The sequence below is a fragment of the Aegilops tauschii genome, chromosome 2 (assembly GCF_002575655.3).
Source record: "Aegilops tauschii subsp. strangulata cultivar AL8/78 chromosome 2, Aet v6.0, whole genome shotgun sequence".
Classification (NCBI taxonomy): domain Eukaryota; kingdom Viridiplantae; phylum Streptophyta; class Magnoliopsida; order Poales; family Poaceae; genus Aegilops; species Aegilops tauschii.
This window is the reverse complement of record NC_053036.3, coordinates 402163591-402178811: the sequence shown is the minus strand read 5'-3', so window position 1 is coordinate 402178811 and position 15221 is coordinate 402163591. Positions and strand designations below refer to the sequence as shown.

Here is a 15221-nt window from a genome sequence, read left to right as displayed (position 1 = left end):
TGGTTGTCGCTTTATTATATGAAATGCAATCGCCATGTAATTGCTTTACTTTATCACTAAGCGGTAGCGATAGTCGTAGAAGCAATAGTTGGCGAGACGAGAACGATGCTTCGATGGAGATCAAGGTGTCAAGCCGGTGACGATGGTGATCATGACAGTGCTTTGGACATGGAGATCAAAGGCACAAGATGATGATGGCCATATCATATCACTTATTTTGATTGCATGTGATGTTTATCTTTTATGCATCTTATTTTGCTTAGTACGGCGGTAGCATTATAAGATGATCTCTCAATAAATTTCAAGGTATAAGTGTTCTCCCTGAGTATGCACCGTTGCTACAGTTCGTCGTGCCGAGACACCACGTGATGATCGGGTGTGATAAGCTCTACGTTCACATACAACGTGTGCAAGCCAGTTTTGCACACGCAGAATACTCGGGTTAAACTTGACGAGCCTAGCATATGCAGATATGGCCTCGGAACACTGAGACTGAAAGGTCGAGCGTGAATCATATAGTAGATATGATCAACATAGTGATGTTCACCATTGAAAGCTACTCCATCTCACGTGATGATCAGGGGCGGACTCACGTTGATCATTGTGGGGGCAGCTGCCCCCACTCAATTTTTCGTCGTACACTTACGTCGATCCTGCCGAGCAACGTGTGCCCCCACTTGGCCCATTGCTTTGCCCCCACTCAGCCCAATTTCTTTTTTATTTTCAAAGGCCCATATAATCTGAATCTATTGAAAGGCTATAAGAAGCCCACCAAAAAGATACAGCCTACACTACGTCGGCCACGAACGCTACGATTCGATGGATCAGACCCCTAGTCCACGCACGCATATAAAAAACGAACGCATGATACGACACCCGCGGAGCCGCGCGAGACTGCCTATCGCGCGATCGCAACATCACGCAGTCTCCGGCTCGGCTTGCAGCCGGCAATGAGCGGCTTGCCGTCGCCCATCTCTCACGCTTGGGCGCCACCGCCACAACACAGCCTCATCACGGGTTGTGTAATTTCAGCGTTCTAATTCACATCAAGTAAGCCATATAGTAGATCATTAGGGTTCTTTCCTTTCTAACTTTTTTGTTCATCTGCAACCATATCAGTATTGTCAATTTATGTGTATAATTTACCGATTTAGATGACTAGATCAGTTCAAATGATTTTTTTATAAGATGTACTCCCTCTGTAAACAAATATAAGACCGTTTAGATCAAAATTTCAGTACCAACTTTAATCTAGACCGACAAACTTAAATTTTCATTCGGGTCGCCTATTTTTCCTAGTTCCCACCACACTTAAACTTCGTGTACTATGCTTGAAACCTTGTCAATTCATTTGACGTTCTGCTCTTTTGGCACTTAAAGTTACTGAGAAACTAATGGAGAGTTTTTTTATATAAAAAAATAACAACCACTAAGATGCCTGAACTAGTTGATTTAAACAAGTTGCCTATGCATCCATCAAAAACGAAGAAGATTGCATTCTACAATCCCAATCAACACAATGATATTAGCCTCATCCTAGGAAGATTAAGCCAATGACAATTGGGAAGATGAATCAACATATTAGCGCAGATTGGTATGAATCATGGTCGTACCTAATTTGTAGAAAAGGAATTGCTAGTTTTTTCCCCTAATGAAGTGGCAGTTAAACATTTTCATGAGGTGAAAATCGTTGTGGGATGAAACAAAAGGATTGTGTTAAAAGCTCTTTTTCATTTGTATAAATGCACCCTTCGATGTTTTCATTATCCCCCTGTTTGATAATAATTTTTTTCTTGCAGGTTGTAGGTTAGATTGTTAGACAAGGTGTCAATGTTCTCTTTTGCGACTAGGAACAAGATGTAAGTCATTTTGCTTCAAATTGTTAGTTTTTATTTATTTTGGCAATGAATTTGGTTATCTCATGTACAATGAAGTGATTGTGCCTAGGTTTTAATTTATAAGGACGATTGTCTTGCTAATTCATCAATATGGTCATACATTATTCCCCCTCTCAATTTTTTTCCTGGGTCCGCCCTTGGTGATGATCGGACATGGTTTAGTTGATTTGGATCACGTGATCATTTAGATGACTAGAGGGATGTCTATCTAAGTGGGAGTTCTTAAGTAATATGATTAATTGAACTTCAATTTATCATGAACTTTCCTGGTAGTATTTTGCATGTCTATGTTGTTGTAGATCAATGGCCCGTGCTACCGTTCCTTTGAATTTTAATGCATTCCTAGAGAAAGCTAAGTTGAAAGATGATGGCAGCAACTACACGGACTGGGTCCGTAACTTGAGGATTATCCTCATTGCCGCACAGAAGAATTACGTCCTCGAAGCACCGCTAGGTACAAGACCCGCTGCAGGAGCAACTCCAGATGTTATGAACGTCTAGCAGAGCAAAGCTGATGACTACTCGATAGTTCAGCGTGAAGAAAATATGCCCTAGAGGCAATAATAAAGTTGTTATTTATATTTCCTTATATCATGATAAATGTTTATTATTCGTGCTAGAATTGTATTAACCGGAAACTTAGTACATGTGTGAATACATAGACAAACAGAGTGTCCCTAGTATGCCTCTACTTGACTAGCTCGTTAATCAAAGATGGTTAAGTTTCCTAGCCATAGACATGTGTTGTCATTTGATGAACGGGATCACATCATTAGTGAATGATGTGATGGACAAGACCCATCCGTTAGCTTAGCACTATGATCGTTTAGTTTATTGTTATTGCTTTCATCATGACTTATACATGTTCCTATGACTATGAGATTATGCAACTCCCGAATACCGGAGGAACACTTAGTGTGCTATCAAACGTCACAACATAACTGGGTGATTATAAAGATGCTCTACAGGTGTCTCCAATGGTGTTTGTTGAGTTGGCATAGATCGAGATTAGGATTTGTCACTCCGATTGTCGGAGAGGTATCTCTGGGCCCTCTCGGTAATGCTCATCACTATAAGCCTTGCAAGCAATGTGACTAATGAGTTAGTTGCGGGATGATGCATTACGAAACGAGTAAAGTGACTCGCCAGTAACAAGATTGAACTAGGTATGATGATACCGACGATCGATCTCGGGCAAGTAACTTACCGATGACAAAGGGAACAACGTATATTGTTATGCGGTTTGACCGATAAAGATCTTCGTAGAATATGTAGGAACCAATATGAGCATCCAAGTTCCGCTATTGGTTATTGACTGAAAGTGAGTCTCGGTCATGTCTACATAGTTCTCGAACCCGTAGGGTCCGCACGCTTAACGGTCGATGATGATCGGTATTATGAGTTTATGTGTTTTGATGTACCGAAGGTAGTTCGGAGTCCCGGATGTGATCACGGACATGACGAGGAGTCTTGAAATTGTCGAGACATAAAGATCGATATATTGGAAGGCTATGTTTGGACACCGGAAGGGTTCCGGATGAGTTCGGGCATTTACCGGAGTACCGGGGGGTTACCGGAACCCCCCGGGGAGTTAATGGGCCTTAATGGGCCATGGTGGAAGAGAGGAGGAGGCGGCCAAGGTGCCCCCCCCCCAAGCCCAATCCGAATTGGGATGGGGGGTCGGCCCCCTTTCCTTCTCTCCCTCTCCCTCTTCCTTCTTCTCCTACTCCAACTAGGGAAGGGGGAAACCTACTCCTGCTGGGAGTAGGACTCCCCCCCTTGGGCGCGCCATGAGAGGGCCGACCCTCCCCTCCTCCCCTCCTTTATATACGGGGGAGGGGGCACCCCAAAGGCACTCAAGATTTGTCTTAGCCGTGTGCGGTGCCCACCTCCACAGTTGCACACCTCGGTCATATCGTCGTAGTGCTTAGGCGAAGCCCTGCGCCGGTAACTTCATCATCACCGCTGCCACGCCGTCGTGCTGACGGAACTCTCCCTCGGCCTCAACTGGATCAAGAGTACGAGGGACGTCATCGAGCTGAACGTGTGCTAAACACGGAGGTGTCATACGTTCGGTGCTAGGATCGGTCGGATCGTGAAGACGTACGACTACATCAACTGCATTGATATAACGCTTCCACTTTCAGTCTACGAGGGTACGTAGACAAACTCTCCCGCTCGTTGCTATGCATCACCTAGATAGATCTTGCATGATCGTAGGAATTTTTTTGAAATTATTGTGTTCCCCAACATCGGTATCCGAGCCATGTCTATGCGTAGATGTTATATGCACGAGTAGAACACAAAGAGTTGTGGGCGATAATAGTCATACTGCTTACCAGCATGTCATACTTTGATTCAGCGGTATTGTTGGATGAAGCGGTCCAGACCGACATTACGCGTACGCTTACGCGAGACTGGTTCTACCGACGTGCTTCGCACACAGGTGGCTAGTGGGCGTCTGTTTCTCTAGCTTTAGTTGAATCGAGTGTGGCTACGCCCGGTCCTTGTTGAAGGTTAAAACACCACACTTGACAAAAAATCGTTGTGGTTTTTGATGCGTAGGTAAGAACGGTTCTTGCTAAACCCGTAGCAGCCACGTAAAACTTGCAACAACAAAGTAGAGGATGTCTAACTTGTTTTTGCAGGGCTTGCTGTGATGTGATATGGTCAAGACGTGATGATATATAAATTGTTGTATGAGATGATTAATAATCCCCAAGTGCAAGGAATCATCGTAGCAATTTCCAAAGGTGGAAGTGATAAGTATGGAGTGTCGAACCCACAAGGATCTAAAGGTAAGATCAATATTCTCTCAAACCCTATCTGCCACTGATACGACTCTACGTACACCGAACATTTGCTTCCAACTAGCAACGAGAAATAAAAATTACATTGTGGGTATGAAGTGGATAACTTTGTATGATATCGGAGAGCTAAAATATGAAAGTAGGTGATGTTATCATAAAGTTAGAATATATTACTAAATATTATAAATAGCGAGTGTGGAATAATGGTGGATCGGTGTGCGGAATTGTCCAAGGCAATTATTAACAAGACCGGTAGTCATCATTGCAATTTCATATGAGGGAGAGGCATAAGCTAACATACTTTCTCTACTTGGATCATATGCACTTATGATTGGAACTCTAGCAAGCATCCGCAACTACTAAAGATCATTAAGGTAAAACCCAACCATAGCATTAAAGCATCAAGTCCTCTTTATTCCCATATGCAACAACCCCCTTACTCGGGTTTGTGTTTCAGTCACTCACCAACCCACTCTAAGCGAATCATGAACGTATTGCAACACCCTACAGCGGGAATCCCTCATGCTTGCGCGACACGGAGGGCACCATAGGACAGCATCAAAGTAAAACATACAACTCATACCAATCTAGATCATCAATCAACCCAAAGACAAAAGATATCTACTCAAAACATCATAGGATGGCAACACATCATTGGATCATAATATGTGGCATAAAGCACCATGTTCAAGTAGGGATTACAGCGGGGTGCGGGAGAGTGGACCGCATAAAAGAGATGAAGATGGTGATGATGGTGGTGATGTTGATGAAGACGATCACCACGGCGATGATTCCCCTCCCGATGGCACTCCGGCGCCACCGAGAGAGAGGAGGAGAGGTTCTCCCCCTTGTGCTTCCTCCTCCATGGCCTCCCCCCTAGATGGGGAGAGGTTCTCCCTCTGGTCCTTGGCCTTCATGGCGATGATGGCCCCTCCGGATCCTCCTCCATGGCCTTTGATGATGATGATGGCCCCCTCCGGCAGGGTGCCAGAGAGGACCTAGATTGATTTCTCGTGCCTACAAAGGCTTGCAGCGGCGGAACTTCCGATCTAGGTTAATTTTCCGAGGTTTCTGTATTTGTAGGAATTTTTTGCGTCGGTCTCACGTCAAGGAGGTGCCCGAGCTGTCCAGGAGGCAGGCCCACGCGCCCAGGGGGTGGGCGCGCCCCCACCCTCGTGGGCAGCCCAGGACTCTTCTGGCCCAACTCCGATGCTCCGTGGTCTTCTTTTGGTCCATAAAAAATCATCAAAAATTGGCACATCAATTGGACTCCGTTTGGTATTCCTTTTCTGCAAAACTCGAAAACAAGGAGAAAACATAAACTGGCATTGGGCTCTAGGTTAATAGGTTAGTCCCAAAAATCATATAAAACAACATATAAAAGCCCATTAAACATCCAAGATAGATAATATAACAGCATGAATACTTCATAAATTATAGATACGTTGGAGACGTATCAGCATCCCCAAGCTTAATTCCTGCTCGTCCTCGAGTAGGTAAATGATAAAAGAAATAATTTATGAAGTGTGAATGCTAGCAAGTGCTTAAGTTTGATCAATGATAATTCCAATCACTTTTTCAAACATCATTATATGTCATAACAGTAGCTCATCTCGTAAAACTTTTCATGATCAAGTAACAAGCTATTCACATGTTAAAGTATAGATCATAAACTTTCTTGAAAACTAACAAACCGTGTTATCAGTCATCAAACAGTTACAATTCATCTTATTTTCAGGAAGAGTCTATGTCAGAGCTTTGATTTAGCAAACTCCACATACTCAACTATCATTTAGTCTTTCACAATTGCTAACACTCACACGATATTTATGGGTTCAAAGTTTTAATTAGACACAGAGAAAGATAGGGGCTTATAGATTCGCCTCCCAACCTTTTACCTCAAGGGTAATGTCAACAATAATAGTTCATGATGCCTTACATCCAATTGGATATATATATCAGAATCTTTCCAACACAATGTGCTTGCCAAAGGATAAAATGTAAAAAGAAAAGGTGAAAAATCACCATGACTCTTGCATAAGGGTAAGAGATAAAAGTAAAAGATAGGCCCTTCGCAGAGGGAAGCAGAGGTTGCCATGCGCTTTCAGGGTTGGATGCACAAAATCTTAATGCGAAAGAACGTCACTTTATATTGCCACTTGTGATATGGACCTTTATTATGCAGTCCATCGCTTTTATTTCTTCCACATCACAAGATTGTATAAAGCTTATTTCCTCCACACTAATCAATCATACATATTTAGAGAGCAAATTTTATTGCTTGCACCGATGACAACTTACTTGAAGGATCTTACTCAATCCATAGGTAGGTATGGTGGACTCTCATGGCAAAACCGGGTTTAAAGGTATTTGGAAGCACAAGTAGTATATCTACTTAGTGCAAAGAATTTGGCTAGCATGAGGGGGAAAGGCAAGCTCAACGTGTTGGGAGATCCATGACAATATACTTTATTTCAGATATAAGAAAACATAACCCATTACGTTGTCTTCCTTGTCCAACATCAACCTTTTAGCATGTCATATTTTAATGAGTGCTCACAATTACAAAAGATGTCCAAGATAGTATATTTATATGTGAAATCCCTCTTCCTTCAATATTCTTTCATGAATTGTTCAAGTGACCAATTCTATGTTTGCTAACTTTCAATAAGTTTACTACTTATACTTATTATGTGTGAAGTCATTACTCCCCATGTTATAAGCATATGAAACATATATAAATTTAGGTTTATGACATTCAATTTATTCAACCATTTACTCATAGGATATACGTGAAGCACATGACTAAATGGCAAACTACTCCAAAAGATATGAGTGAAGAACACTGAGTGGTCAAATAATTAACTAGCCATGGGAGGATTCTTTTTCATTCAATATTTCACATCCAATGATTTTATTCAAACATCAAGTAAAATTGAAAATACTCTCCAAGCAAAACACATATCATGTGACGAATAAAAATATAGCTCCGAGTAAGGTATACCGATAGTTTTGAAGACGAAAGAGGGGATGCCTTCCGGGGCATCCCCAAGCTTAGGCGCTTGAGTCTTCCTTGAATATTATCTTGGGGTGCCTTGGGAATCCCCAAGCTTAGGGTCTTTCCACTCCTTATTCTCCTCATATCGATATCTCACCCAAAGCTTGAAAACTTCAATCACACAAAACTTAACAAAACTTCGTGAGATAGGTTAGTATGATAAAGAGTAAACCATCCACTTTGTTACTGTCAAGGACAAGTTTCATAATTGTTCTCACACAATGCCTACTGTACCATATCATTTCTACAATTTATATGGAGAAATATAAGTCATAGAAACTAGAAAACAAGCAAACTATGCAATGAAAACAGAATCTGTCAGAAACAGAACAGTCTGTAATGATCTGAACATAAACCATACTTCTGCTACTCCAAAAATTATGAAATAAATTGGTGGATGTGAGTAATTTTTCTATTAATCTCCTGCAAAAATAATTAAATCAAAAGCACTCTTATGTAAAAAAAAATGACAGCTAATATCGTGAGCGCAAAGTTTCTGTTTTTTACAGCAAGATCACATTGACTTTCTCCCAAGTCTTCCCAAAGGTCTTACTTGGCACTTTATTGAAACAAAAGCTATAAAACATGATTAATACAGTAGAGTAATCATGTAAACACACAAAAACAGTAAGTTTAAATATTGGATTGTATCCCAACAAGCGCTTTTCTTTAATGCCTTTTAGCTAGGCTTGATGATTTCAATGATGCTCACATAATAGACAAGAATTGAAACACAAAGAGAGCATCTTGAATAATATGACTAGCACATTTAATTCTAACCCACTTCCTATGCCTAGGTATTTTGTGAGCACACAACTTATGGGAACAAGAATCAACTAGCATAGGAAGGCAAAACAAGTATAACTTCAAAACTTTAAGCACATCGAGAGGAAACTTGATATTATTGCAACTCCTACAAGCATGTATTCCTCCCTCATAATAATTTTCAGTACCATCATGGATAGCAACTTTGTTCTCATACTCCATTGGAACCTCTTCCGAAATAGTTGAATCATTACTAGCTAAAGTTGACACTCTTCCAAATCCACTTTCATAAATATCACACTAAGATTCAACACCCTCCAAAATAGTGGGATCACTAATTCCTAAAGTTGACACTCTTCCAAACCCACTTTAAATGATAATATTATTCATGCTCCAAAAGATATAAGTGAAGTTCATGGAGCATTCTATAATTAACATAGACTAACCAATATCCAAGCTCAAAATATATAAGTGAAGCACACGAAGCATTCTATAAAACCATACTCAAAAGATTTAAGTGAAGCACAAAGAGCAATTCTATAAGGTCATACTTAAAAGATATAAGTGAAGCACATGAAGTATTCGATAAATTGATGAAGGGACATCTCACACTAGCATGGTTCTTGAAGAAAAAGAAAAACACAAAGGACACAAATCATGTGAACAAAACAAAAACCGAGGTATACCGATATTTGTTGAAGAAGAAAGATGGGATGCCAACCGGGGCATCCCCAAGCTTAGATGCTTGAGTATCCTTTGAAATATTTACTTGGGGTGCCTTGGGCATCCCCAAGATTGAACTTTGCCTCTCTTTATTCTTCTCACATCGGTAACTCCTCGTTCTTCGAACACTTCATTCACACAAAACTTTAACAAAAACTTTGTGAGATCCGTTAGTGTAATAAAGCAAACTACCACTTTAAGGTACTGTAATGAACTCATTCTTTATTTATATTGGTGTTAAACCTACTGTATTCCAACTTCTCTATGGTTCGTAAACTCCATTACTAGCCATAGATTTATCAAAATAAGTAAATAACACACGAAAAACAGAATCTGTCAAAAACAGGACGGTATGTAGTAATCTGGAAGTTTAGTAAACTTCTGTAACTCCTAAAATTATGAAATAAATTTGAAAATTAGAAAAATTTGTACAGAAGTAATGTGCAAAAAGTTTCAGACCCATTTGACCTTCCAGTTAAAAATGTAAAATCACGCACTACAGCCAAAGTTTCTGTTTTTGTTTTGCACATAGTGAACAAGCAATCTAATCATCCTAAAACCAAAGCTTGGCACATTATTTTTATAATACAATGGATATATACAAGGGGTAATTATTTGAAGAGAAACTTCCATGAAAAATTCTACATTGTTTCCGGGAGCATGAACACAAGTGCTCAAGGTCGACCCTCACTTCTTCAATGCATAACTTTCCAATCACTTCTCTTTTTGAAAAACTTTTTAGGCATGAAAGGCAATTTTTTTTTGTATTTTCATTCTTTTAAATTTTTTTGTATGTTTCACCCACAACTAAACATAAACAAAAAGGAAAAAAATCTACTTAGTGAAGAAAGCAAACAAGCACACACGAGAATATCAACCCCACGCTATTGCTCCCCGTCAACGGCGCCAGAAAAGAGCTTGATAATCCCCAAGTGCAAGGAATCATCGTAGCAATTTCCAAAGGTGGAAGTGATAAGTATGGAGTGTCGAACCCACAAGGAGCTAAAGGTAAGATCAATATTCTCTCAAGCCCTATCTGCCACCGATACGACTCTACCTACACCGAACGTTTGCTTCCAACTAGCAATGAGAAATAAAACTACGTTGTGGGTATGAAGTGGATAACTTTGTATGATATCGGAGAGCTAAAATATGAAAGTAGGTGATGTTATCATAAAGTTAGAATATATTACTAAATATTATAAATAGCGAGTGTGGAATAATGGTGGATCGGTGTGCGGAATTGTCCAAGGCAATTATTAACAAGACCGGTAGTCATCATTGCAATTTCATATGAGGGAGAGGCATAAGCTAACATACTTTCTCCACTTGGATCATATGCACTTATGATTGGAACTCTAGCAAGCATCCGCAACTACTAAAGATCATTAAGGTAAAACCCAACCATAGCATTAAAGCATCAAGTCCTCTTTATTCCCATATGCAACAACCCCCTTACTCGGGTTTGTGTTTCACTCACTCACCAACCCACTATAAGCGAATCATGAACGTATTGCAACATCCTACAGCGGGAATCCCTCACGCTTTCGCGACACGGAGGGCACCATAGGACAGCATCAAAGTAAAACATACAACTCATACCAATCTAGATCATCAATCAACCCAAAGACAAAAGATATCTACTCAAAACATCATAGGATGGCAACACATCATTGGATCATAATATGTGGCATAAAGCATCATGTTCAAGTAGGGATTATAGCGGGGTGCGGGAGAGTGGACCGCGTAAAAGAGATGAGGATGGTGATGATGGTGGTGATGTTGATGAAGACGATCACCACGGCGATGATTCCCCTCCCGATGGCACTCTGACGCCACCGAGAGAGAGGAGGAGAGGTTCTCCCCCTTGTGCTTCCTCCTCCATGGCCTCCCCCTAGATGGGGAGAGGTTCTCCCTCTGGTCCTTGGCCTTCATGGCGATGATGGCCCCTTCGGGATCCTCCTCCATGGCCTCCGGTGATGATGGCCCCCTCCGGCAGGGTGCCAGAGAGGGCCTAGATTGATTTCTCGTGGCTACAGAGGCTTGCGGCTGCGGAACTTCCGATCTAGGTTAATTTTCCGAGGTTTTTGCATTTATAGGAATTTTTGGCGTCGGTCTCACGTCAAGGAGGTGCCCGAGCTGTCCACGAGGCAGGCCCACGCGCCCAGGGGGGTGGGCGCCCCCCCCCCACCCTCGTGGGCAGCCCGGGACTCTTTTGGCCCAACTTCGATGCTCCGTGGTCTTCTTTTGGTCCATAAAAAATCATCAAAAATTGGCACGTCAATTGGACTCCGTTTGGTATTCCTTTTCTGCAAAACTCAAAAAGAAGGAGAAAACAGAAACTGGCACTGGGCTCTAGGTTAATAGGTTAGTCCCAAAAATCATATAAAATAACATATAAAAGCCCATTAAACATCCAAGATAGATAATATAACAGCATGAATACTTCATAAATTATAGATATGTTGGAGACGTATCAATGATCATGTTTTGTAACAGTTATCGGCAACTGGCAGGAGCCATATTGTTGTCGCTTTATTGTATGAAATGCAATCGCCATGTAATTGCTTTACTTTATCACTAAGCGGTAGCGATAGTCGTAGTAGCAATAGTTGGCGAGACGACAACGATGCTTCGATGGAGATCAACGTGTCAAGCCGGTGACGATGGTGATCATGACGGTGCTTTGGAGATGGAGATCAAAGGCACAAGATGATGATGGCCATATCATATCACTTATATTGATTGCATGTGATGTTTACCCTTTATGCATCTTATTTTGCTTAGTACGACGGTAGCATTATAAGATGATCTCTCACTAAATTTCAAGGTATAAGTGTTCTCCCTGAGTATGCACAGTTGCGACAGTTCGTCGTGCCGAGACACCATGTGATGATCGGGTGTGATAAGCTGTACGTTCACATACAACGGGTGCAAGCCAGTTTTGCACACACAGAATATTCGCGTTAAACTTGACGAGCCTAGCATATGCCGATATGGCCTCGGAACACTAGAGACCGAAAGATCGAGCGTGAATCATATAGTAGATATGATCAACATAGTGATGTTCACCATTGAAAACTACTCCATCTCACGTGATGATCGGACATGGTTTAGTTGATTTGGATCACGTGATCATTTAGATGACTAGAGGGATGTCTATCTAAGTGGGAGTTCTTAAGTAATATGACTAATTGAACTTTAATTTATCATGAACTTAGTCCTGATAGTATTTGCATCATCATCGTAGTGCTTAGGCAAAGCCCTGCGCCGGTAACTTCATCATCACCGTCGCCACGCCGTCGTGCTGACGGAACTCTCCCTCGGCCTCAACTAGATCAAGAGTACGAGGGACGTCATCGAGCTGAACGTGTGCTGAACATGGAGGTGCCATACATTCAGTGCTAGGATCGGTCGGATCGTGAAGACGTACGATTACATCAACCGCGTTGATATAACGCTTCCGCTTTCGGTCTATGAGGGTATGTGGACACACTCTCCCGCTCGTTGCTATGCATCACCTAGATAGATCTTGCATGATCTCAGGAATTTTTTTGAAATTACTGCGTTCCCCAACACAGTGTGCCATGCTTTACGGCTTAGAACCAGGACTTCAACGACGTTTTGAACGTCATGGAGCATATGAGATGTTCCAGCAATTAAAGTTAATATTTCAAGCAAATGCTCGGATTGAGAGATATGAAGTCTCCAATAAGTTCTACAGCTGCAAAATGGAGGAGAATGGTTTTGTCAGTGAACACATACTCAGAATGTCTTGGTACCACAACCACTTGACTCAACTGGGAGTTAATCTTCCTGTTGATAGTGTCACTGACAGAGTTCTTTAATCACTGCCACCAAGCTACAAAAGCTTCGTGATGAACTATAATATGCAAGGGATGGATAAGACAATTCCCGAGCTCTTCGCGATGCTAAAGGCTGCGGAGGTAGAAATCAAGAAGGAGCATCAAGTGTTGATGGTTAACAAGACCACTAGTTTCAAGAAAAAGGGCAAAGGGAAGAAGGGGAACTTCAAGAAGAACGGAAAGCAAGTTGCTGCTCAAGTGAAGAAACCCAAGTCTGGACCTAAGCCTGAGACTGGGTGCTTCTACTGCAAAGGGACTGGTCACTGGAAGCGGAACTGCCCCAAGTATTTGGCGGATAAGAAGGATGGCAAAGTGAAAGGTATATTTGATATACATGTTATTGATGTGTACCTTACTAATGCTCGTAGTAGCGCCTGGGTATTTGATACTGGTTCTGTTGCTCATATTTACAACTCGAAACAGGGGCTACAAATTAAGCGAAGATTGGCTAAGGACGAGGTGACGATGCGCGTGGGAAATGGTTCCAAAGTCGATGTGATCGTCGTCGGCACGCTATCTCTACATCTACCTTCGGGATTAGTTTTAGACCTGAATAATTGTTATTTGATGCCAGCATTAAGCATGAACATTATATCTGGATCTTGTTTGATGCGAGACGGTTATTCATTTAAATCAGGGAATAATGGTTGTTCTATTTATATGAGTAATATCTTTTATGGTCATATACCCTTGATGAGTGGTCTATTTTTGTTGAATCTCGATAGTAGTGATACACATCTTACATTCTTAAGAAGTTGCTCCCCACTTCTACCAATTCTTTCAACATGCACACTGTCCACGTCATCATCATGCCATGTCAGCGTTCAATTTGCAAAGGAAAACCAATCGATCTATCTCGCCTACGGTCGGCCGTGTTAACCCAATCAATTTTTCCCTACCTCCTCACAGCCATCCCCCGTCCCCAACCAATCCAGTCCTCCCGCACGGCCACCGGCCCCGAAGTGTTTTACTCTCTTCCACCCCTTGGTCTTTCATCTCTTCCTCCACCTTCCACCCATGGTTCCTTTTATCTTCCCAAATCAATAAATCTCCACCGGGGTCCTTATGATTCTTCTCTTCTTCCGTCTATTTATGCATCTCTCCATTTTGTGTTGTCGTCGACCTAGAGCCCTGGCCGTCGGCGCGGACTATGCTGGCCCAAGCCCTCCGCCTTGCTGCTGAGCTGACTTCTTATTGAACCACGCATGACATCCCCGACGTCCTCCTGCAGCATCACCTGCACCAGAGGTGCGGGCTCTCCTTACTCTTATCTTTTCATATATAACGGATTTTATTTTGAGTTAACTTGGTTGGACGTTCTGATTCCAAATTAGGATCTCTGGGAACGAGAGCGCCGGCCGCAGGGTGTAGTTTGGCGGCGCTGATGGAGGCCGCATCGAGCATGCGCAAGTGTACTTGATCCCAATCAAGTAGCACCTCCGTCGTCCAAGTTAGGATCAGGAAGATGAGTTCACTCCAGTCGTTCTTTGTCCAGATCTCCGCGTCTGCACTGTTCCACTGGAGGCCTGGACATTGGGTACTGTAACGAATAACTAGGAGGCATGTGCTTTGCGGTTCCTAATGCATGCATATAACTGTATATGCATGTTCCTATTTTTATCATTTTAGTAATCTCTTCTTGACACTCACGATTGGTTGGTGGCATGACGTTATGTACAAATTCACAAATTCTAAAATGTATGCATGAATTGCTGCTAGATGTGTGCATAGTTTGTGCGTTTCCTTTGAAGGTTGTGTGAAAAAATTGCATTCCTGTTAGTTTTTTGTCAGGCCTCAGTTACACCTTCAGGTTTCCAGGCATTTGTGTCGGGCTTGACTACTTATTTTTCAGTAAAACACATGCCCACATTTTTCAGGAATTGTGCCATTCTATAAGCCGGGTTATTCTTTGTCGAAAATGTACCAAGGTAAACAGTGCAAGCTAATTTCTGTTTGGATGCATCAACACAATATGGGTCGCAAAATTATTATTATTATTAAAAAGGAGCCAAAAGATTGCATCATCCATTAATTAAGTAGCATGGAGTCTCTTTATTTCTTGATACAATGCCACTCCTAATAGACTATAAAATTACATTAT

At 41.8% G+C, this 15221-nt stretch overlaps 1 long non-coding RNA gene across 1 annotated transcript; it reads left to right on the top strand.

The window, feature by feature from the left end:
• The first annotated feature begins 14073 nt into the window (after positions 1-14073).
• LOC120974586 (uncharacterized) lies at positions 14074-14899 on the top strand. The gene is made up of 2 exons (XR_005769952.3): positions 14074-14368; positions 14455-14899. It is a non-coding gene; the product is annotated as an uncharacterized lncRNA (long non-coding RNA).
• Positions 14900-15221: the final 322 nt, after the last annotated feature.